At 38.5% G+C, this 26,787-nt stretch overlaps 1 pseudogene; it reads left to right on the top strand.

Moving 5' to 3' along the window:
• Nucleotides 1-2,088: 2,088 nt before the first annotated feature.
• Nucleotides 2,089-2,986, top strand: LOC150019813 (enoyl-CoA delta isomerase 2 pseudogene; annotated as a pseudogene).
• Nucleotides 2,987-26,787: the final 23,801 nt, after the last annotated feature.

Here is a 26,787-nt window from a genome sequence, read left to right as displayed (position 1 = left end):
GCCTGTTTGAGACTACCAGTGATCCACAGTCTGTGGCTTTCTCCTTCAGTTGTTAATCTAGTTAATCTGTAATCAGCAGTCAGGTTTAAGCACCACAGGGTGGAGCAGGGTAATTCCTGTGGGCAGAACTATTGCTTCCCCTCAGGCTGATGCCATTTGGAGGAGACTGCTCTGCCTGAGCAAGATGGTTCCTGCAGTATGGGAAATGACTCAGCAAAGGGATCCTGGCAGATGATCCCTCAGTTCTCTCCACAAACTGTTTCTAGTTCACTCTTCCACTCCTTTGCCAGAGCCCAGGGTAAGTGGATGCAAATAAAATTTTATGCATTGGTTCTTCAGGAGGCTCTCTGTGTCTCCAGACATCTCTTCCTTGCAAACAGAAACTCTGCAGCTTTTCACAGCTGGATGTTATCTGAGTTCCTTTTCTGCTCTGGTACTGTAGGCTGGGGAGCACAGCTTTGGTTTTAGACACCACATTTCTCAAGGGAAACCCCTTGTTTTCTTAAATTTCCCTCCAGCACTTTAGCTACAGCCTGTGGGAGTCCAGCCAAACCTCTTGTGTCCCCTCTGCACTCTGTAACAGTCAAGCTGTGGTGAAGTAGTTTCTTCTGTATGTCTGTGGTTATAAGGCTTCTCTCCAGCTATTGTTCAATTGGTTATTCTGGATGATTTCTCTAAAATTTAGTTATAATTCCAGATTAGTCTAGGAGGAGGTTAGTGTAGCTTCTACTTACTTCTCTGCCATCTTGGATCCTCCATGTGTTAATGACTTTATTTCCATATTGTATTCTATTGGGGGAATCACAGAGATAGGCAGATAAGGGATTTCCAGGGAATATTTTGATTATTAAATCTGTGAGGAGCTTAGGATCTGAGAAACAGAAAAATCATCAAGACAGAAAGTTTCACAGATTCTCCCAGGAGAAACACAGTTTTCTAATCAAGAAATCTATAGATCACTCATTTTTTTTCAAATTAGTATGTTTTTTTAGCAGATACTATATGCTATTCATTTTTCATGTGCTATCCCATTTAATTATAAGCCAAACAACTTTGATATTCTTAATCCCATTAACAGATGAAGAAACTAAGATGTATAGGTAGGTTGCCCAAAGACACAAACTTGGCAGTCTTGCTTGCAGGTAGAGGAGCATCCCAAGAACATCAATTTATCCACTAAATTTGATAAAAAGAATACTTGGTACTGTATCATGGTGTGTAATACATGCTGGCTGACATGCACAGATTCAGAAAGTCTAACTTTAAAGTGGAGTAGGAGTGCTGGGATAATAACTCAGGATTGTCTGAATATAAAACTATTGTTCTTTGTATTACATCAGATGGACTTTGCAGGGGATCAGATGAATGAGATGAAACTTAGATTAGAACTTGGCGAGTGAGTAGGATTTGAATGGGCAAAGAAGAGGTAGGGATGCATCATGTAGGAAGTAGACTAGGTTTTTAATGATCCCTTGATGATTTGAACAATTCTCACTCATCTTCTACTATATTATTTCCTTGACTGTGGGTATTTCTTCAAGGAAATTCATCTCCCAATCATCTTAAATCCAACTGATAAATTAATATCTACTTTTTGCTGGATTTATTCCCAGCTTCTTAAGAATTTCTCTTTTTCTTCCTGCTGCCATTTGTGACAAAATGAATAGAAATGGAGAGCATTATGCTTAGTGAAATAAGCCAGTCAGCAAAAGACAAATGCCATTTGATATCACCTTATACAGGAAACTAATGAACAACACAAACAAATGAGCAAATAGAACCAGAGGCAAGTAAAAAAGGAACAGACTGACAGTGACCAGGGGGGAGGGGGGAGAAGGGAAAGGAGGAAGAAGGGGAAGAGTCTAGTCAAGGAACTAGGATAAATGACCCATGGACATGGACAATGAGGTTGGGATTGACTGTGGAAAAAGGGATGGGCAGGGTGGGGGGAGTAATGGGGGAAAAAGTCAGACTACTATAATAGAAAAACAATAAATAAATTTTTTAAAATTATAAAAAAGAAAAAGAAAAAAAAATTTCTCTCCTCCAGAAAGAAATGACTTGAGATAATACTGGCATGTTTAAACAATGCAGATTGTCCAACTCTCCTATCCCCCTCTACCTGACAGCTCTGGCATAAGTCTTCCTTTTCTTCTAAAATATTTTGGGTTCTGGTTGGTGCTATTGTCTGAGCGCTGTCCAGAGGCCACTAATGGACCTTGTAATATACCCAAGCCAGGTATGTTTGACTTGATTATTAAGACTGAACAGGATGCATGGAATGCTGTTGGCAATCTGCCCAAGGAAATTGGCCCACCAGAAAGAATGCAATTGATGCTCAGATGTAGCAAGAAATCGTGCTTGCACCTCAAGCTGCAAGCAAGAATGACTCAACCATAGCTGTTTTAACAGGAGATGATGACTATTACTAGAGTGAAAATAATCTAACTTCATTGATATTCCCGAGGAGAAAGCTAAACAAAGTGCTATTATGCTGAAGAATTTTTAAGGCAGTTTTATAGATTTCCCTAAGCCTCTGATTGCAGTGGTAAATGGTTCAGCTGTGAGGCTCTCTGTCCCCATCCTTGGTGTATTAGATGCTGTGTATGCCTCCACGGGGCAGTATTTCATACTCCTTTTAGTCAGCCAGTCCTAAATCCAGAAGAATGCACCATTTAGACTTTTCTGAAGATAATGGGTCTGGCCAAGGCAACAGAGATGCTTATTTTTGGAAATAAGTTTACAGGAGAAGTATGTGCTCAAGAAATTGTTACGGAAGTTTTTTCTGATAGTAGTTTTCAGAAGTTTGGATAAGGCTGAAAGCATATTCAAAGCTCCCCCAAATGCCACGAGAATTTCAAAGCAGGTCATCAGAAATGTGGAGAAAGAAAAGCTGCATGCTGTTAATGTTCTCCAGGGAATATGGCTGTTAGGCAAATGCATAAATGCAGCCATGAACTTCTTATCCAAAAGAGCAAAACTGTGATGACTACTAGAGCAAAGTTGAGCATTTCAAAGGAAGGGATGTGCTATGGTTTCTGATTTCCAATACTTGAACTAAATGACCTTCATGGTGCCTTTTTTCAGTGATGACATATCATTATGATGATTATATTTTACTAGAGCCCTGATGAAAAACAAATTATGAAAAACAAGCTTTAAGAATTTACATAGGTTTGATGTTAACTCCTGACTCCAGTGGAAACGTGAGGCTGCAGTCCTATCAATCCTCATTTACCACCACTGCTCTCTCCATGTGCTAGTGGTTGGTGTCCCACACTGCTGTTCACACTCTGTCCAGTAGATGACACCTTTCCAGTGGTTCTCTACTAGGGTAGTTTGAAAGTGCTGAGGCATATTTTTGGTTGTCATGGAGACTGGTTGTGTATTTAGTGCCCAGTGCCCCCCAAAATACTATTCTGCATGCCAGAAACAGTTGCACCCAATGAAGAATTTCATCCACCTCTAAAATATTTTGAATTCTGGAAGAAGGTGGGACTCTTAATGGGATTCTTTATTAAGAGCTCCTCCTTTGGCTGTTAGCTTTGCCATAAAGATGATGAAGGAGCAGATCAAAGACAGATTCCTGTGAGCCTTTTTGCTTTTCATGTCTCCAACTCCCCTCTCCTATTAGAGAGAACTGTTTGTTTCAGAACTGAGATGGACCAAGAATAGACTAAGTGAACACTTACCATTGAACCATTAATTTTACCCTGATAAACTCTAAAACTTAAAAAATCACTTTACTCCCATAAACTGAGCAATTCATGTGCTGAAAAGAGTACTATAAATTTAAACTTGAAAGTAAAAATTGAGTAGATTTATAGAGTACTTGAATTTTTTAATGCAATAGACATTAAATAGAGATTAAAAGTTTTATTTAATTCTTTCCAATGTAACCCCACAGTCCACATCTCTACAAAAGTTTCTAGAAAAGAAATGTACTTAATCATTAAGCACTTATTAAGCACTTGTTAATGAAGTAAATCACTTTTTTCAAGTATTGTGTTAGGTTCTAGAGCTTAAAAGATAAATAAGATATTGTGTCTATCCTCAGGAAGCTCATAACCTAGTGAGAGAAGCTAAGTATGAGTAGTTACAATATAATTTAATTCTGCTAGGATGAAGGTGTACATAAGAGATTTGGGGAGCAAAAAGAGGGGAGTGATGATTTTTGGGAACGGTTGACATAAAGTCAAGTGGATTCATGGTAATTGATAAATCAGAGATTGAACTATATATGGCTTGTTGTCAACTGTTTGGCTACTATGAGAAAGTACCATAGACTAGGTGGTTTATAAACAACATGAAATTATTTCTCAAGTTCTGGAGGCTGGGGAGTCCATGATCAAGGCACCAGTGGATTTGGTGTCCAGAGAGGGTCCACATCCCAGTTCACAGATGGTCATCTTCTGTCGTCCCACATAGTGCAAGAGGATCTCTCTGGGTTTTCTTTTATAAAGACAGTAATCCCATTTATGAAGGTTCCATTGTTATGACCTACTCACATCCCAAAGACCCCACCTCCCAATACCATCACATTGGGGATTAGGATCTCAACAGTTTTTGGAGGACACAAACTTTCAGACCATAGAAAAGTTCTAATAGAACCATTTTCTAGCATCAATATAGACTATTAAATCAATTTTCTGAATGAGAACAGCTTTTAAAAAAATTGTTTCAAAGGCTAAATAATCCTATGAAGGCAAGAAGGAATCATAAATTTGGAAAATTTACAGGGCAAGTAGGATGTGGACTGCTTTTGTTTAGATAGAAATAATTTTGATACATTGATAAGACATAGGTAATTAATTTTAAAAAAGGTCAATACTGGCTTGATTGCCTCTATTTTCTATTTTCTTTTGATACAGTCTAGGTGACACATGTTAAAATGTGAAATCTTAGAGAATAGATACATGTCCTACCCAACATTGCTTCAATACTTTATATTTTAATGATAAGAACAAGAAACAGCATGAAAAGTAATCTACTTCTAAGTATAGCTGGTGGCAAATTATTGTTCATAAACTAGTTGCTTTTCTTGAGTGTTGGCTCACTGTCATATCTGTTCTTCACTCTTCATGGTGCACATGTAGGTTGTATTACATTAAATTAAATTCACCAGAGAAGATGGCGGAGGAGTGAGGGGAGGCTGCGCTTTTTGACACCTGAGACCCATCTGTAGTTTGGACTAACTGCAGACAGAACATCTCAATGAGCAGTTAGACACTGGCAGGAGTCAAGCCTTGGGAATGCTGGATTAGAGAAAACCATCTGGGAGCGACCTGTTTGGTGAGGATAGCAGAGGAAAAAGGGACAAGACGGGGTTTCTGACTGGGGTGGCTGCCCGAGCTGCGGCTGGAAGTACACAAAGGCTTTTTAGTGACCACAGGCTTCCCCAGAGAGGAATAGGGAGGAGTGCAGATCTCTGCCTCCTGGCAGAGCCAGAAGTGGGTCAGGTGGCATCTGGTGCTGAAAGACAAGAAACAGCGTACTGCTGTGCATGTGAGAATGTGATTTTTGTTTATATTTTTCTCCTGTGTACTGCAGAGAGGGGAAGAAAGTTTGAGGATGATAGTACATTCTTGAGTGCAGAAACAGAAGTGCACTCACCCACTCCCAACCCTCTCCTTGGGTAGCGTGGCCACACACAGGGAAGTGCCCTCATACACTGGCCCAGGCGTGCAGCCAGGACACTGGCCACGCATCCAGGTGCCCCTCGGACACACCCCAACAGATCAGTGCCCCAAGTAGCGCAGGGAGGGCCCGCAGGTCACACAAAAGACCGTACACTGAAACCCCTGGCCAGCCCCAGTGGGCACCAGGACGGAGCACAGCCCACCTTTGCTAGCTCTGCTTGTGTCAGCCCAGGTGGGTGCGGGAATGGCGGGCGGCTGCAGCGCGGGAACAGCGGGCAGTGACTCACAGATGCTCACTTCCACCGTGCACAAGTGTCTGGGGCCCTGTGCCAAGGGGTGAGAGACCCACTCCCAGGGCGCGGCTCAGCAGGCCTGAAGCTAGTGCGCAGGCAACCATGTGCGCACATGTGCGCACATGCACAAGTTCTCCGACTGGCTCCACACAAGCGCCAAACGAGTGCACCAGCCACCTCGGGTGTGCAGGAGTAATCTGGGCTCCCGACCAAGGCCATGTGCAGGCACACACTGCTGCTGCAAGGATCAGGAACCTCTGGCCCGCCTCATTAGACCAGCTGTGGATCCAGAAAAAGAAGACACACAAAGGCTGAACTGAGTAAAAACTTTCTTTTGTATATATATTTTTAAAATTTTTATTTCTATTTTAGTTTTTTATTTGTATTTTATTTTATTAGTTTTTTAATTTCTTATTTTAATTTTAATTTTTACTTTTATTAAAAAATTTTTTAAAACTATCTCTTAAATTTGTTTCATACCATCTCTCCTCATTCTTCCTCTTTAATTTTTGTTTATTTGTTTATTTTGTTTAGCCTCCCTTTCAAACTAAATAAGTAGAATATAACTACTATATAAATTTAATGCTATACAATTCCACTTCCTTACTATATTCTGCATTCTTCCCTCTTTTTCTTTTATTATTATTAACATACAATGTAAATATTACCTACTGTCTTGCATAGTCTTGACACTACTTGCTACTATTACTAATCTATCACCCCTCTCTCAAAAATCATATTTTTCTTCTTTAAAAACAACTCTTATCTATTCTTCCTATATTATAAAAGCCCTAACCTCCCTACATTTATATTAATACTGGCTCATTTGCTGATGATAGCGGGGTAGAGGGTGGGGGATATTTCTGAGGGTGTGGGTTTCCTGCCTGGGTTGTGTGTTTATGTTTTTAACAGCATCTCCACAAAAAAACTCAAGACAAAGTGGATAGAGTGACTCTCAATCAACTAGCCAGAGGGAAGATCCTACCAAAGAGCATCTGAAATATAACCAGACAGCATAAATGAAAGACATAAAGGGTAACCAAAGAACATCAGGCTCAGGAGATCAAAGAGAGTGCACCACTGAAACCCCCAGATCTCCTATAAAGAATCTCATACCACAAAGGTGGGAAGTCAAAGCAGACAAATCACAAAAAACAAAAACCTACAAGAAGAATCCAAGATGGTAAGACGCAGAAACAACCTCTCAATGAAAAGAAAAGAGGAATCCCCAGAAAGAGAGGTAGATGGAATAGACATAGCCCAAATGGCAGACACAAAATTCAAAACAATGGTGGTGCAGAAGCTCAATATAGTCGACAACCTTAAAAACAACTATGACAACCTTCAAGAAAGTTACCAACAGCTCCAAGAAAATTACAGGGAACTTGCAGAGAACTACACCAGCAAAAAAAAAAAAAAGACATAGAAACTATCAACAAAAACCAGGAAGAAATGAAGAATGCAATCTCTGAAATAAAAACACAGTAGAATCAGTCAAAAGCAGACTAAATGAAGCAGAGGATCATATTAGTGAGTTAGAGGATAATGTAGGAAATAATTTTGAAACGATACAGCAAAATGAAAAAAGATTGAAAAAATATGAACAAGATGTAAGGGAATTACAGGATAGCATGAGAAGCAATAATATCAGGATCATAAGAATAAGAGAGGGAGAAGAAAAAGAGCATGGAATTGAAAAACTGATAGCAGGAATAGTGACAGAAAATGTTCCCAACCTGATGAGAGAAAAAGTTATGCAAGTCCAGGAAGCACAGAGACTTCCAATAAAGAGGAACCCCCAAAAACCCACTCCAAAGCACATCATAATTAAAATGGCAACATTCAAAGACAAAGAGAGAATCCTAAAAGCAGCAAGAGAAAAACAGCAAATAACTTACAAGGGAGCTCCGATAAGGCTATCGACCGATTTCTCAACAGAAACACTACAAGCCAGAAGGGAATGGTCAAAAATATTTCAAGCAATGAAAAACAGGCCTACAACCAAGAATACTCTACCTAGCAAGGCTCTCATTCAAAATAGAAGGTGAAATAAGGAATTTCTCAGACAAAGGAAGACTAAAAAAATACATCTCCACCAAACCAGCATTGCAAGAGATGCTAAAGGGAATGTTTAAGAAAAAGAAGAAAAAAAGAGGTGAGGAACACAGGTACAAAGGGAAATGAATAAATACATGTCAATAATAACCTTAAATGTAAATGGATTAAATGCTCCAATTAAAAGACATAGGGTAAAAGAATGGATAAGAAAACCGGACCCACATATTTGCTGTCTACAAGAAACACACCTCAAAACAAAAGATTTACACAGACTGAAAGTAAAGGGATACAAAAAAGTATGCCAAGCAAACAGACATGAAAAAAAAGCTGGGGTGGCAGTACTCATATCAGACAAAACGGATTTCAAAGCAAGGGCAATAAAAAGAGACAAAGAAGGACATTTCATAATACTTAAGGGAACAATCCATCAAGAAGATATAACACTGGTAAACATATATGCACCCAACATAGGAGCACCCAAATACATAAAGCAAATACTAGAAGACCACAAGAAGGATATTAAGAGCAACACACTCATAGTAGCGGACTTTAAAACTCCATTATCAACAATAGACAGATCTCTGAAGCAAAGAAACACCAAGGATACACAGGCATTGAACAACACACTAAACCACATGGACTTAACTGATACATATATAGAACTTTTCACCCCAAAGAAACAAAATATACATTCTTTTCAAAGGAACATGGGACATTTTCAATGATAGACCACATGATAGGACACAAAACAAGCCTCAACAAATTCAAGAAAACTGAAATCATATCAAGCATCTTTTCAGACCACAATGCCTTGAAACTAAAAATCAACCTCAGAGAAAAAAATCAAAGACACCCAAACTCATGAAGAATGAATAACACGCTATTAAATAACGAATGGGTTAACAATGACATCAAAGAAGAAATCAAGAAATTTCTAGAAACTAATGACAATGAACACACAACAGCCCAAAACCTATGGGACACAGCAAAAGCAGTCCTAAGAGGAAAGTTTATAGCAATACAGGCATATCAGAAAATGATATAAGAATCTCAAATAAAAAATCTAATCCTAAAGCTACAAGAACTAGAACAAGAACAAACAAAGTCTAGGGCAAGAAGAAGAAAGGAAATCATCAAGATCAGAGCAGAATTAAATGACATATAGACTAAACAAACAATCCAAAAAATCAACAAAACTAGGACCTAGTTCTTCGAAAAAATAAAATTGACAAGCCTTTAGCCAGGCTCATCAAGAAAAAAAAAGAGAAGACTCAAATAAGCAGAATCAGAAATGAAAGAGGAGAAATCATGACTGATACCACAGAAATACAAACAATTGTAGAAATTACTACAAACAACTGTATGGCAAGAAATTTGACAATCTAGAAAAAATGGACAAATTTCTAGAAACATATAACCTTCCAAAACTGAATCAATAAGAAGTAGAAAGTTTCAACAGATCAATAACAAAGAAGGAAATTGAAACAGTAATCAAAAATCTCCCTGCACACAAAAGACCTAGACCGGATGGCTTCACAGGTGAATTTTACAAAACATTTAGGGAAGAACTAATTTCTACCCTCCTCAAACTATTCTGAAAATCTCAAGAAGAGAGAAAAATTCCAAACTCTTTCTATGAAGCCAGTATTACCCTAATCCCAAAACCAGGTCAAGACACAACAAAGAAAGAAAACTACAGGCCAATATCACTGATGAACATAGATGCTATAATCCTCAATAAAATATTGGCAAATAGGATCCAGCAATACATCAAAAAGATCATACACCATGATCAAGTGGGATTCATCCCAGGGATGCAAGGATGGTTTAATATTTGCAAATCAATAAATATAATACATCACCTAAACAAAATGAAAGACAAAAATCACATGATCATATCAATAGATGCAGAAAAAGCATTTGATAAAGTACAACACCCATTTATGATGAAAACTCTCAGCAAAATGGGAATAGAGGGAGCATACCTTAACATAATTAAGGCTATATATGAGAAACCTGAAGCCAACATCATACTCAATGGAGAAAAACTGAAAGCATTCCCCCTGAAATCAGGAACTAGACAAGGCTGTCCACTCTCTCCACTTCTATTCAACATAGTGTTGTAAGTCCTAGCCACAGCAATCAGACAAGACAAAGAAATAAAAGGCATCCAAATTGGGGAAGAAGAAATAAAACTCTCATTATATGCAAATAGCATGATAGTATATATGGGAAACCCTATAAACTCCACTAAAAGACAACTCGATATAATAAGTGAATTTGGCAAAATAGCAGGGTACAAAATAAGTATACAGAAATCTAAGGCATTTCTGTACACCAACAATAAAATATCAGAGACAGAGACAACAAGAAAAATAAAGTACCTAGGATTAAACTTAACCAAAGAGATAAAAGACCTGTACTCTGAAAATTACATAACATTGAAGAAAGAAATTAAGGAAGAAACGAATAAATGGAAGCAAATACTATGTTCTTGGATGGGAAGAATCAACATCATCAAAATGGCCATACTACCCAAAGCAATTTACAGATTCAATGCAATCCCTATTAAAATACCAATGACATATTTCACAGACCTAGAACAAATACTCCATAAATTCATATGGAACCAAAAAAGACCCCGAATAGCAAAAGCAATCTTGAGACAGAAGAACACAGCAGGAGGAATCACAACACCAGATATCAAACAATACTACAAAACCACTGTAATCAAAACAGTCTAGTACTGGCATAAGAACAGACATATAGATCAGTGGAACAGAATAGAGAGCCCAGAAATAAACCCAGGCCTCTATGGTCAACTAATCTTTGATAAAGGAGGAAGGAACATAAAATGGAGTGAGAAGAGCCTCTTTAACAAATGGTGCTTGGAGAACTGGACAGGGACGTGCAAAAAAATGAAACTAGACCACCAACTTACACCACACACGAGAATAAACTCAAGATGGATCAAAGACTTAAACATAGCCGTGACACCATAAAAGTCCTAGAGGAAAACACAGGCAGGAAAATTTCAGATATCCCACGTAACAATATCTTCACGGATACATCTCCTAAGGCAAGAGAAATAAAGGAAAAAATAAACAACTGAGATTATATCAAACTAAAGAGTTTCTGCTCAGCAAAAGAAAACATCAGCAAGATGAAAAGGAAACCAACCATATGGGAAAACATATTTGCCAATGACATCACAGACAGGGGACTGATCTCCAAAATATATAAAGAGCTTATATGACTCAACGTCAAGAAAACAGACAATCCAATCAAAAAATGGGCAAAGGAACTGAACAAACACTTCTTCAAGGACATACAGAAGGTCCATAGACACATGAGAAAATGCTCAACATCACTAGCCATCAGAGAGATGCAAATAAAAACCACAATGAGATACCATTTTACACCAGTCAGAATGGCCATCATCAACAAATCAACAAACAATAAGTACTGACAAGGATGTGGAGAAACAGGAACTTGACTGCTTTGTTGGTGGGAATGCAGACTGGTGCAGCCACTATGGAAAACAATATGGAATTCCCTCAAAAAACTAAAAATGGAACTGTCTTTTGAACCAGCGATTCCACTGCTAGGATTATACTCGAAAAATCCTAAAACCCTAATTCAAAAGAACTTATGCACCCCTATGTTCATAGCAGCACTGTTTACAATAGCTAAGTGCTGGAAATAGCCTACATGCCCATCTGTAGATGAGTGAATCAAAAAACTGGTACATTTACACAATGGAATACTATGCAACAGAGAGAAAGAAGAAACTCCTGCCATTTCCAACAACATGGATAGAACTAGAGAGAATTATGCTTAATAAAATAAGCCAGGCAAAGAAAGAAAAATACCATATGATATCACCTAATACAGGAAACTAAAGAACAACACAAACAAACGAACTAAATAGGACAAGGAGCAGAGTAACAGTCAATAAGAGGGTGGGGAGAGGGAGAGAAGGCGGATAAGTAAGGGAAGGGTTTAGTCAAGGAATGTGTATAAATGACTCATGGACATGCACAATGGGGAGGGATATGATTATGGGAGAAGTGGTGGGCTGGGTGGGGGGAGAGCAATGGGGGAAAAATGGGACAACTATAATTGAAAAACCAAAAAAGAAAATTAAATTCATCAAACATTTATTGAGAGGCTATTGTGCACCACAGTCTATGGGATACAAAATAGAACTGGAAAACTGACTTCAAAAAGAGTGCTTGCTGGTTTACCTGCAATGGTAGCATGATTAAACCACATGTGGTGCCTGTGGAATCAGCAGATTTAGACATTGGAGATCTAATTCCTGTGCATGTTACCATTTGAACATTTGTAAACAGAAGGAGAAGAATGCTTCATGGAACCAACATACCTCACAATTCATTCATGAACTTTTCGTCAAAGACCTTGAAAACTAATAGCTGTCTTCCATTTTTCATATTTGAATACAGTGCAGGAAACAGTGTTTTCTTTCTCTTTCTAAGCTCTAAGCAATCATGCAAACATAGTCACTATGGCACCAACGTGGTCTGGAGTATGTTGCAGGCAACAGAATATTCTGTAAGTCACAAACAGGAAAGTGGCAATCAAAGAATGAAGTGCTAGACTGGATCCTTTTGATTTAAATGAAATTCTGTATATGCCAGTTTATGTTTTGCAGTGTTGTCCCTGGTGACATAGAGCATAGATAGAGAATGCTTTTTATCATCCATAACCATTGACAGCGTGTGCTAGAGAGGTACTGATGGCTTCTGAAGAGATAGCCATCATCAGCTTATCATAAAAATGCTGTTGGAGAGTACCTAGAATGGAGAGAAGAATGAACTAGAACATACAAGATCTTGGTTTTGTTCTGGGTTTCCACGTGCTGTAAGTTTTTTAAAGAAACCTGTCAGTAAAAACATTTGTCTAAGATGTTAACATTGTTAGGCCATGGGTCAGTTCCTTATAAGTTCTTATTTTCGTTTTTCAGAGAACAAATATTTCTTTAAAAAAAAAGATTCTTGTTTAGCCCTGGCCAGTATGTCTTGGTTGGTTGGAGTGTCGACAGTCTTATAACCAAAAGATTGTGGGTTCGATTCCTGGTCAGGGCACATGTCTGGGTTTTAGGTTTTGTCCCTGGTCCATGCATGTATGGGAGGAAACTAATTGATGTTTCTTGCTGTCCCCCTTCTCCTCTTTCTAAAAGCAATGAAAAAATGTCTCCAGGTGAGGATAAAAAGTAATAATAATAAAAATAAAAAATTCTAGGTTATAGTAATTTTTTCCAAGCTTTAGCTACCTGTACTGGTATTCTGTCCCCTCACCCCCCATTAAGTAGCTAATGTATTATTGATCAGAGTGTGAAATAAAACTATTCTAAGTTCTTAGATATACTAGCAATACTTAGTATCAAGATTCTCAGATTCTCTTTAATTAAATAAACGTACTTTTGTTTCTTGCTCAAGAAGGTGTTGGTTTTATTTAAATTTTCTGTTGTTAGAAAGTCAAGGATTCTGATAATTCATACATCCAGAATAACAGAGAAAAATTGAGATTTCTGATGATTACATTTAACTAGTTGGAACAAATTATTATCTTAACTGTTGGTACCAGAATCTCTTTTAAGGATAAGACTGTCTGGTTAGGGAAATACTTTGATAAGGTGCTTAAACAAAAAAGAAGACTTTGTTGTGATGGTTTAGTAGGAAGAAACAAAAGGTTTTAAAAGCTTATTGTTATATATAAAGAGTACATTATTGAAATGAGAAAGTCAAGAAGGTAGGAGCAATGTGAAAGAATGCCCAGGGTGGTTCAGAACAGGGATGTGTAATACTCAATTTTCAGTTTCTGTGCTGTGGTGAAGTAAACACCCTTTATATTCTTCTCACAAATCTTCAGTAAGCTCCTCTACACACAAAGGCTTTCTGTGTGTTTGTAGTTGCATGTGTATGTAGGTGGGAAGGGAGTAGGAGAGAGAGTGGGAGCTATAGTGAGAATGAGAGCAAAAGAGAGAATTATGGAAAAAGACTGTAGTTTATGTCTATGCTGAAACTCAGGTGGAAAAGGGACAGGACCATTAAGTGAATCAATGTCTAAACTGAATGAATTCTGCAACACTGTGGTAGATGTGATCAAGAGAATTTGGGATACCCCCACCTTGAACATTGAACTTACAGATGTCTTTAGGAAGCCATTGGACATTTGAGTGCCTGGCACAGTGCCTAATACATTGGTAGGCATTCAATGAGTATTTGTTGAATGAAGAGATCTTTGAACTACCTGGATTACATACAGCTCACACTGATGTTCTTTGAAAGTTTTCTCTGCTTGTGGACAGTATCATACAATTTTGCCTATATTTAGACTATATTTCTCTTCAAATCTGTTAGTATCATTTCTTATACTTATAGTTTTAAGTCATGTTGGAGTAAAAAATGAGGCATTGATACTTTTATCTTTATTATTAGAAAATGCCCTTTCTACCCCTCTCTATTCCTTAACCCCTCAGTATTTCTGTATCAGCATTAGCATGTACATTTCTGTTTCATCCAAGATAGTGAAGGAGTTGGAAATGGTTAATTTATTTAAGTAGGTGAGGGTCTCAGCTGAAGAGAATTATGTGTCAGTTGGTGGGGTGTATGTACAGCGTATACCATGTCAGAAGAGTGCTGTCTATACTCCCTTTGTCTCTCCCTCGTGTTGCATGTTTATTGAAAAGATTCTTGGTAGCTGGAGACAGCCAGGGACCTTCCACAAGGATCGAATCCACATAGAGATGGAATAGCCAGCCATTTTGCCATTTTGACCTGACAGTGAAGGCTCATATTTGAGAATTCCCATGGCCATTTTCCTTCTAGTGTTCAACATTCTCCTGTCAAAGATTCATATTTTTATATGAAGTTTGATCCCCCAGTTTTTTACTTTGGGATACTATTCATGGAACCTACACTCTTACTGTCTCTCTTCAGCATTACGTGCTGTTTCAAATCTCCCTTGGGGTTAGGGTTGTCAGATAAAATACAGCACATTGAGTTAAATTTGAATTTCACATAAACAATGAATAATTTTATAATATCAGTATGTCTCCATGCAACATTTGGGACATACTTGCACTAAATGATTTATAAGTTGTCTAAAATTCAAACTTAATTGGACATCCTGTGTTTTTATTTGCTAAATCTGGCAACCCTACTTACAGAGAAAGCCCTGGCTGGTTTGGCTCAGTGGATTGAGCGTCGGCCTGCGAGCTAAGTGTCGCTGGTTCGATCTTCCAGTCAGGGCACATCAGAGAAGGAAAACTCTGACTCCAAAAAACCTCCGCTGCCTTGCGGCATACCTCTTCAGGGGAAAGGCTAAGGGAGTAAACCCCGACAGAAAATCCGGAGCCAGAGTCCCTAAGGCGGTTTGACGTTGTAGTCAACACCGGCAACTCCTGCGGCGCACCTGAAGCCAAGCTGTATTGACTCCGTCTTTCCCTTGGACCCTTCAGCTGCGAAGAGAGGGGGGGTCTGCTGCATGGGCAACAGCAGACCCTCCATATCACCCTGCCCAGGCTCTGTAGCTTCAGCTTCACTGGAGAGGACACTCCAGCGTCATCGCAAGATGTCGATTCAACACGGGAGGAGACAGATACCATGTCACTCCCGAGTCGGACTGCACAGCCATTCTTGGCGGTGCAGATAGACTCTTAAGAAGCTACACCATCGTCTGTCGAGACGGACAGCTGCCGACGACTTAGAGAGAAAAGTCCCTTGGGACTGAGGCTGAAATCCATGGTTCAGGACATCTGTAGGAGACAAGCAATATAAACCTGTCTCACGCTGGAAAGAAAACTTGACACCACTGCACCTTGGCAAAAATTGAACTTCTTTTTTAGCATTTTTTCTTTTCAAAACACCCAACAAAGTAATTTCCTAGATTGGGATAATGAATTCCAGATCTTTTAATATCATGTACTATAATTAGCTGGATAATAACCTATAATTATTCAAGGAAAGTGAGCCCATGTATAAATTGTTAGAGTTGTAAACTATGCTCTTTCAGTGGGAAACTTTTGGCCTTTTATAATGAGTGGTGGCATTCAGAATCCTGTGATAAGTACCTGGCGTTCTCTGCTGGACCATCAGCCTGCTGTCTCCGCCATCCTCTCTCACTTTATTCAGTGAGGCCTGGTAGATGATGCTGGATCCGCTGTGTCAGTAGATGGCACAGAGCCCAGACCAGACATACAGAAAGCTAAGTGAGTTCTGTGAAGCCAAAGGCCAGGTAGGCATTTCTATAGTAGTTGGAGGTGCAGGTGCCCATGGCTATGTAACCTGGACATCAGTCAATTGGAAAGTGGAGAATATTGTGTATAAAAAGTCCTTTGGCAACACATCACCTCCCACAGATAGGCTATCACCCATGGGATAGGCTTTCTACACACAGCACCTCCATCCAGGTACAGCAATTGTCAGAACTGTGAAGTTAATAAAAGTTTATCATTAGAGTTTCTCCCTATTACCTTCTCACTTCTGTAATGCCCCTGTCTGGTTAATCCCTAACATCTTGCTTCTTATTCTCTAAAGAAGTTGGAGTTTTTAAAGGACAAAATTTGGCAAGAACTTTTTTTGAAAAGCAAGAAACAAGTCTCTTCATAGTGAAATTTCAAACATTATGAAGACAGTTGGGGAGATATAACAAACAGGAACTTTCTGGTGGTCCTTGGTTCATGTCACATGAAAAACTGATACAAGGCAAGTCATGTCTTATTCTTGGTGGATGTTCGATATCTCAAAAGAAATATGAGGAGGGCCAAATGTAGTAACAAATTGTCCCAGTACTCATGTCCCAGGCTGCCATCATGGTGGATTATTGGTGCTCTGACTGAAGGGCCCTCTAACATCCAGGAGTCTGAGAATATTTCAGATCTTCTCTGAGTCTTAAAAGATTTTTTTATGTTCACTATAAAGGATCCTGATAGTCTATTTTATGTATTAAGTGTGAAAGGATAAATGAGCAAAGAAAATAATCTCAATAAAGCTTATGTTTGTTGAATGCCAAGTATATGCTAGGGAATTTATTATGTTTTTAATCCCCACAACATCCCTATAAAAAAATTATTGGACTCATTCAACATTTTAGCAGAGTGAGGTTCACTGAGGTTAATTATTTGTCCAAAATTAGTGAGTGATAGAGCCAAAATTTGAACTCAGGTCCATCTACTTCCACTTGGTTTGGGGACTGTCATTATTACATTCTTTTGTTAAGGGTGGTCCTAGGGTGACATCTGACAAAGAACTTGCCTGTATTTAAACTTTAGAGTTTGGAGGGACCTTAGTGGTTATCTAGGAGATGTTCTTTCATTTTGAGAGTTAACAAGCTGAGGCCAGGTTTCTAAGTGACTTGCATAACGTCCCTAAATTGTATATGGATAGTTGCATTGAGAACCTTCATTTACTATCAGCACTATTTCCATTTACTCCATGACTCTATGTCCCATGTTTGAATCACAAGATAGATTTTGGTAGAGGTTTGGTTATTTGTACATCCTTGTCAGGAGTGCTCCTGTCAGTATGCCTGTTTTGGTGACCTCTGAAGGGGACAGAAATCAGGTCCGCCTTTTTTTCCCATCTCCCAGGCCCATACCAAAAACAATGAGGAACGTTGTGTTACTGTTATTGACAGATGATGATTTCCTTTAGGAGCCTTTGATTGAAGACCCATAAATTCTCCAGGAAATACATAAACAGTAAGAAATCACACTTTGCTCTATAAATCAGTGCCTAATACCTGAAAGGTCAGATCGTTGGGTAGAAATGCAAACCACATATCTGACATTTGTTAATATATACATATATTTTCCTGGAACCTGATTTCTTTTAGGCCTTGGATATTTGTTGATATATATTGAGTAGAGATATTTTCACAAATATCATTTCAACTAGACCATACAACTGTTAGGATGAACAGAAAGACAGTCTGACCCATTTAGCATTTAAAAACTTTAACAGAAATACTGAAATAGGAAGTATTCTCATTGAGTAATATCAGCACATAGTGACTGACTTCCTGCTACAGCTTGTGCATTGATTAGTAGGCAAGAAAATATAAAATTTAGTCATTTTCTGCAATGTGTTTATAATATAATTGGCAAATGTGTCTGAAAATCTATACAACAAAATAAGACCAAATAAGTGAAAAATAAGATCAGAGGAGGAAGGTTACTTTGAGCTTATGTGGAAAGTTAAGGCTTCATGAACTAGGCAGAATATAAGCTGCATCTGAAGTTCATTTAGAATACTAAGGTGAAACTCAGAATGGTTAATGTGTTTGCCACACTCTGAAGAACAAGTGTGGAATTCAAAATGGCCTCAGTGAGTTAGAGAAAAGGTCAGAATTCGACATAGCAGAGTTCAACAAGGCAGTGCCCATTTCTTTACATGGGATAGACAGAAAGGGAGGTGTGGTTCCTTTATTCTTTTCATAGATTTTTGTTAAGCATCTACTAGGTGCAGGGGATACAGTATTAAACAGAACACAAGTACTATATCCTGACAGAGTTATTAGAAGCAGCCCATGCATTTTTGGGTTCTGTACATATCTAAGTTTATTACTTAAGTTCTAAATAATGAAGGGTTGAAAGACTAGCCTTCCTAGAAACAGAAAAATGTGGGAAGGGAGTGGCTGGTGCTTTTGGACAGAGAAAAGGCTCTAAGGGATCAGAGTGAGTGGAGTGGCTGACAAGAAGTTGGTAATATGGCACTGTCTCATTGTCATCGTTTTAAAGCAAGCCCAACACTAGCCTTGCATTAAAAAAATCTCACTTAGTAAGCAAGTGGTAAATAATTTTTCTTGTCTTCAGCATCCCAAAAGTTTGCTTTTCCAGGGATTCAGACCACTTAAAGGAAAAGAAAACAAAAGGATCTGCTCCTCCTATCTTAGTCCTATTCCACTTGCATTCTACTTCTTCCTCATTCCTTTTCCATGCCTTTTCTAAGATACATATTAAAATACAGAGACCTGTAAAATGCCCTCTATCAAAAAGCCTGTACCCATTCAGATTCTCCACACTTTATTCTACTTTTACTTCAAGCTGTCACTTATCTTTCCTGAATTTGACCAGTATAATGCCCTCAATATCAGTGCCTTCCTGACTTCTAGCCTGAAAGCTGCTCTTTTGTAACAGTAACTCCTGTATTTATGCATAAAAGTTGAATCTGGAACCCATTGTTTATGCAGACAGGGGGATTTGCAGAACAATTACCATGGGAAGTGATTGTTAACAATTTGGTGGAAAATAGCCTTGCTAACTCGTGTGCACTGCAAGATAACTTAGCTCTGAAATACAGGGAATAATAACCAAGTCCTTTTTGGGTGACCCCTAATGTAAAAGCCACATCCAGGGCAGCTGAGTCCAGAAATGCCACTAGGGCAGTTTTTAACCTTTGAGAAACTGTTACAAAAGCCTTGTCAATGTGATATTTCCCATCGTTTTTCTTTTTGCTGTACAGATACATGGAGTCCATCCAACCCTTCTCCTGTGTGGCTTAGGGTTTTGGGGGATCCTCTCAGAGAGCTCACTCCCCTCCTATTTTTATGGCTAATGCATTTTAGGTGTAGGGACATGTCATTGAGCTAATTCATAATAAAGGATGAAAGTTAGTCACTAGCAGGCAGAAAAAAGAATCTCTCTATTAACAAGATATTTTTTACCCTTGTGACATCATTTGTCACAAATTCTACTTTTTTTAAATAATAAAATATTTTGACCTTTGAAAAATCTCTGTCACCTTTTATCATAGATCTGATGCTTTTTAGGGAATTAATGGCCATTAGTTCAAATGCCACCTTTCTCACTAATGATCTCAGTAACCTTGGGCAAATCTTCTTAGTGATGAGTGGGGGTCAGCTTCCTCATCTTATGTAGCTACTGGAGTGTCTCTTGGCTGAACCTAAACTAAGCATAGATTGGCTGGGGGTCTCAGTAGCCCAAGCCCACCTTCCACTGGTCCTATTCTCGTGAAATGACATTCATGAGAACCTCTTGAACCTTCTCAATCAGGAGAGAAAGGAAGGGCATTTCTGTGAGGATACAAGGGTGGCACAAGAAAATATTAAAACACTGAATGGAGCAGATAATTTGCATTCATTTTGAACCTCTATAACAAGAAAAGTTAGAATCAGAAGCTGAACAAACTATTTTTGAGAAAGTCTTGGTGAGCCTCTAAGCATGGTAATAGCCTGTTCAGAGCTTAGATGGCACAATTCAACCCCAGGTGGAAAGGTCTATTCTCTTCCATCCATCACATGCACAGTGTGGGAGAATACAACCCAAGTCTTTCTAGGTTTGATGAAGTTGACTGCTCTTTAAGAGAGTTACCAGGAAAAGTGGTGCCAGGTAGGAATTTCTAGTTCTGTTTGGGCACCAAGTATCCAAAAAGACATCCTTTCTAGGTAAAAAGGTTAGACTATCACAGCCAGGGTGACACTCCTTGGTTATAAGGTGTCATTCCTACAGTCCCAAGCTTTGGTGAGTCATCAGAGAAATACATTTTTATTTTGGGGAATATGGTGAGGAAGTTTCATCAACTTCCTGCAAAAAGAATGAGGTCAGAAAACAAAAGATTTTCTTAGAGAGTTCTTTTTCAGCCTTAACAAAAACCTTTGAACTGCAGCTGAAAAATGCCTCCTGAGAGGTATGCTCTGGGAGGAAATAGAAAAGAATGTTGACAGTTTACATGGCTTTTTACTGGAGTGTCTTTATCTGTTCTGGCAAACAGGGCTGGGACTGCTGTGATGGAGAACTTGAGTATATTTAACAATTACTCAGAAATATAGAAAAATGTAGGATAGTGCAGGTTACATTTCTTAAGCCTGGCCAACTGGTAAAGAATGAACTCTCTACTTACATTGTCATTGTTCTTGTAGAAAGCCATGGTCCATTAGTTTTCAAATTGTGTTCCACAGAACATTAAACTTTCCTCAGTGCCCACTCAGAGGACACCCCAGTGGAACTAGAGAGTGGGAAAGGGTGATGAGGAGGAGGAAGGATAAGGTGATGGGATTCCTAGTCTCCTACCTACATGTGAACCAGAGCAGCTCTGCTTTGAGTACTGGGCCACTGCTTATGGTTTTGTTTGAACACGGTGCTCCCTGGCTGAACCATGGCCACTGTGACAGAGGTTGTGGCTAAAAGGAAGTAGTTAGTTCACAAATGCTTAAAAAACTCATTGCTAGGAAAATATTAATGCAGGGCTTCAGTGCAGGCTCAGGCTGAATGACCACATGAATATCCTTCTAGTTCCCTGGATTTCTCATGGGCTTCAAAAGAAGAGGAAGAACCCCATATCTGTTGGAATAGTCAGTAAGACCCTTGCCAGGGTTGAGGAGACAGTATACTCAATGACTTCATAGATCATTATCCTGATAAAGTGCAAACATCACCAAGACTGTAGGGAACATCATCTAACTCTGAAGTGTTACTCTTTCCAAAACAAGGGCCAGGAACTTCTGAAGCAGAAAATTCACCATTATGTTATTGTTGGACAGAGGATGGCCATTCCTAGAAGAATCTGTAATTAATTATTCAGAAGCAAATGTACTTGAGAACATGGGAACTATATATCCTGACCTTCCTTTCTGCCACCTGATCCCCTAGTTTCCCAAGTAACAGAGCATATTTTTCAATTGTTTCACATGTTTAAAAATTAGTGGAGCCTTTGAAGAAGAGAGATTGAGGTCAGCTCCATTTTCACAGTTCTTCTGGCTATAAACCTTGAAATCTTCCTTGAAATCTTCCTTGACTTACACATCTAAAATCCAGTCCATCAGTTGGTTTTATTGGGCATATCCTCAATATGGATTCAGAATTCCATCATTTCTCACTCTTCCCTATTACCACTCTGGCCTCATCTCCTTTTCCTCTGAATTCTTGCAATAGTTTCCCTACTTACATCTCACTTCCACCATCTATTCTTAGTAGAGAAGCCAGAGTGATTCTATTAAAATGGGAGGAATGTGGGTCATTGTACTCCTCTGCTTAAAATCCCATTTCACCCATAGTAAAAGCCAATATCTTCATAATGGCCTATAGGGCCTCTCTAATTGATCTAATCTTTCATTATTTCTATGAACTCATCTTCTATTCTATCCAGTTACACTGACCTCATTGCTGTTCCCTGAACATTCTGAACTCATACCTGTCTTAGGGTTTTTGCACTATCGTTCATCCTGCTTGAAATGCTCTTCTCACAGATTTCTACAGGGTTAATTTGTTAATCTCCTTTAAGCTTTTATTCAAATGATATTTTCTCAATGAAATCTTCCCTGGCTGCTCTCTCCAAAATTGTTTCTATGCCCTACCATACACACTTGCTACTCTCCTTTACTTAGTTCTACATTTTCCTTTTTTAAAACATGTCTGAGTGTCTTATATAGTTCACTTAGTTATTATGTTCATTGTATACCTTTCTCTAATGGAACGTAAGCTTATGAGGACATGGATCCTTGTCAGTGTCACTCACTACTGTATACAAAGTGCCTAAACTCATGCCTGGCTCACTTGGTGCTTAATAGAATGAATGAGTAAGGGGGTTGGTCAAGATTCTTCTAGTCTCTCTTCTATTTTAACATTGTGTGATTCTGTGATAACAATAAGAAGCATTTTTCATCAACCTTTGTTTTCTGGCCAAAAATGTGCTATATTTAGAGAGTTAGGTAACCAATTGCATCCCTTTTGATTAAAAAAAATGCTCTTGCAACAAGTATTTGGCACTATTGTGTGCTTGCAGGTAGGTTTTAATGTTTCTACAGTTGTATTTTAATGATAATCCTATAGGAAAAGAGAAGGAAAAAGAAGAGGTAGGCAATGAGAACTAAGTCCCTCATCCTAAGGAGAAGAGTTCTTGTCAGTACATGGGCATATGATAAGGTAACTGCTAAGTAGTTACAGCTAACATGAATGTTCTGGTCTGTGTTGGCTAATTATAAATTGACAAAATGGCATTTGGGCATACAACTTAGTCTCATATGTATTTTAGTTAATGAGAACTTTTCAGGCCTGAGTGGGACCAAGTATAATACGTGGTGATTCAATTATGGTTAGGACTTTTTAAGCTTCTGTCCACTCCTGCTGATGCTACCTAACGTTGTACATTTTCCATCTCTCAATCTCCTGGTTTGATCAGAAACATACCTGTTTGGGAGAGTGAAACGATTTGCATCTCTATTAACTGGAATTACTGATAAGAAAGTCTTAATGAATAAAAATATGAATTGTTGAAAAACCATATGGTTGTGCAGGTTGTACCTGAACCCAAATTTTATAGTTCTCACCAACTTATCTTATTGTATTGCCAAAACTTGTTCTATTATCCTTTACCTACTCATAGAAAACATCTTCAGAAAACTGCAATGAAAGTAAGCAAGAAAGGCATAACACATGGGCTGTTTTTTTCTAACTTTATTGAGGTATAATTAATAATTAAAAAATCTATATAAGGTGTAAAACTTGATGACTTGATATACATATTCATTGTGAAATAATCACCACAATCAAGCTAATTAACACATCCATTTCCTTACATAGTTACCATATTTCTTTTTGTGTTGAAAACACTTAAGATCTATCTTCTTAGTAAATTTCAAGTACACACACACACACGCACATGCGCACACACACACATACACATACATAAAATAACATTTTCTTCATTCATCCATAGATGGACAAAGGTTGTTTTTGTATCTTGGCTATTATGAATAATTGTGAAATGAATATGGAAGTAAAGATATCTCTTTGAAATCCTGATTTTATTTCCTTTGAATAAATACCCAGAAGTAGGATTGCTGGATCATAAGATAGTTCTATTTTTAAATTTTTGAGGAACTTCCATACTGTTTTCCCTGATGTCTGCATCAGATTATAACCCAGAACATTGTATAAGGGTTCCCTTTTCTTTATATCTTCACCAATGCTTTCTATCTTGTCTTGCTCATAGAAACATGTATGAGGTGATATCTCATTGTGGTTTTGCTTTACATTTCCATGATGATTAGTAAAATAGGGTACCTTTTCTTATACCTGTTGGCCATAAGTATGTCTTCTTTTGACAAATGTCTGTTCAGGTCCTTTGCCCATTTCCTTTCTTTTTGCTGTTAAGTTATATTAGTTCTTTATTGTATGTATTTTGGATATTAACATCTTATTACATATATAGTTTGCAAATATTGTCTCCCATTCCATATGCTGCCTTTTCACTCTCTTGGTTGTTTCCATTGCACAAGTGTTTTAGTTTGATGCAATCCCACTTGTTTATTTTTGCCATCATTGCCTGTGCTTTTGGTGTCACATCTAAAATACCATTGAAGTGGGCTATTCTTAATTTTTTTGGAAAGCAGCAGAAACTGCTATGTTTATGTTATGAAACTGAGTTCTCCTTTGAAATTATACACCACTCAATAAAGGTAACCAGTTTGCGGGCAATTAGTGGAGCAGAGGCAGTGCTCACATTCCCAAAATCAAATCAGAAAGCTGGGGACTACAGCATTACTGGGCACAGTACATAATGAGGGCCTATGATATTGATTACTATACTTCCCACCTTTTAGATTGGAGGTAGAAGGCAAAACCTCCTAAACGTATATTAGCTCATCCTGCAAGCACTGGACAGATCGTTTTCTGTTCAATATATATCCTGCTCGTGGACAGGGTCCTGGGAAATTGATCCATTTCTTCCCCAGCTTCTTCACAATAATCGTCTTTTTATCTGAGCATTGGGTGAGTGATTGCAATGACCCATTTTGTTGTAATATCATGTGAATGAGTATGCTGTATATTTTTACACTGTATTAGAGTATGGTGATGGCTCTATTTGAGCACATGGGACACTTTCTGGATCTCTGATGTGTGATTTGAGAATATTAGTATGCTACATATGGACTTGCCTCAAGTACTGCAGTTAAACACATGCAGACACACAACTTCCACTAAAATGTTGTAACTCCAAAGTGAAATGATGCAGTTCTGAATCTTACTTTCTTTTACTTCCAAATTGTACCTCTAACAATTGCTCAGAGGAACTTGAAATAGAAATTGTGGGATTAACAAAATTTTATTGAATGCAGTCTCATTTGGTGGATATGGGTCAACCCAATCCTCTTCATCTTATTTGGTCAGATTGAAAGGGCCCTCTTGATTATTATTGTATATTTTAGACATTTGATGGCTATATAGATGAAACACACAGACTCAGATTATTCTGAAAGAATTTCAGGACCTCCTAGCATGTTGGCAAGGGCAGTAATGATATGAAATCCCTTGTCTGCTGGATAATTAGTGAGACTCATTCTATGCTCCTTCTTCTATTGTATCCTTTCTCTTTCGGGCCAGCTATAGATGAGTGATTTGATAGTTGGCTTATTAGTTGCAGGATTTATGTTGTAGGTTTAAATGGTTTATTGGTGATCTTTGGGTTTGAGTAACCAGTATCTTTACATCTTTTGACAGAGAATTGTGCCCTGCATATGCGCTCAGTCAATGGTGGTCGTGATCTTCATTTCTTACTCCCTTTCCCCCATATCTCCCCTGCAGGCTGGGCCAGTCTATATGGCATAGGCAAAAACATAAATAAGGAACTTTAGAAGGAATGAAAACCAAGATAGTTTTCAGTGCATTAAACAAATAGCACACAGAGGAATGCAATAATTTCAAACGAGCTTTTGGGTTTGAGTTCTGAAGGCAAGAAATAATTATGACTTGTCCTGGAATACACGTCTCACCACTTTTGGATCAGTCCAGTGGCTCATTCTGCCCTGGGAGCATAAGGAGTGCCCCTAGGTTTCTGGCTAAGAGACTTCTATTTCTTATTCCTCCATCCATCTATCTCCATGTTTCTGAAGTTGAAGGTTTTATGGACAGTATGGTCTTTTTGGTCCTGCTGGGTGAAGTTTGGGAACTTGTGATGTCTGATGAGTTCTTCCCAGAGAGAAGTGGGATTTGTTGATCAGACCTGCTGTCTTAGGTGTACAGCCTATGTCCAGACACATCTCAGTGAGGGGGCTGGAAGAGGTTACATAAGGGTTAGCAAGACTTTGGGGCTGATATATTGATACTTTTGGAGGAAAGGTGAAATGTATATGGTTATAGTGAAATTAGTAAGTGGAAGTTAGTATGCTGGCCTACTGTTCCTGCTACAGAAAAGCCCTATGCTTTTGGGCTGTTCTGTACCAGAGCAGAATTCCAAACCTGCATCCAAGGCTCTGCTAGTCCTTTCATTCATTCTTATATCATCCCATCCATTCCATTTAAGGAGCCATTTATTCAAGAAACATTCATCCAACCTAAGTGTAAGAGCTTGAGCTGGGCACTTTTGATAGAGAGAGAAAAGCCACAGTTCCCTCCCTCACATTCTAATAGGAGAGAGAGAGAGGACAGAGACAAGTGATCACAGCATCCTTGGTATCAGGATGAAGGTAAGCACAGTGTTATAAGGGGGCACAGAAGAGGTACATCCCATACAGGCTTGGAAATTAGGCCTCAGTTCAGTCTCCGTGGATGAGGAAGCTTTAGCCTGGTCAAGAAGGAGGCAGAGGGCCTTCTGGGCAGGGGGATAGTATCTCATTATCTGGCTGAAGATGCTTTTTCAGAACATCCTTTCTCTGTCTTCAGAGTAAGTACAAGAGGCTTGGTATTGTCTAGGGTCAAGTTTCTGACATATTCACTGAATTCACCTGACAATTTTGAGTCTTTTTTGCTCTGGTGATTGTTTAAATCTCAGGAAAGTCCATAGAAATCGCTGCTCAGTTAATTTCAGGGAAGA

The sequence above is a fragment of the Furipterus horrens genome, unplaced genomic scaffold, assembly GCF_987537825.1.
Source record: "Furipterus horrens unplaced genomic scaffold, mFurHor1.1.pri manual_scaffold_2, whole genome shotgun sequence".
In the NCBI taxonomy this organism is placed as follows: domain Eukaryota; kingdom Metazoa; phylum Chordata; class Mammalia; order Chiroptera; family Furipteridae; genus Furipterus; species Furipterus horrens.
The sequence above is the reverse complement of the archived record's forward strand: the minus strand, read 5'-3'. Positions and strand labels throughout refer to the sequence as shown.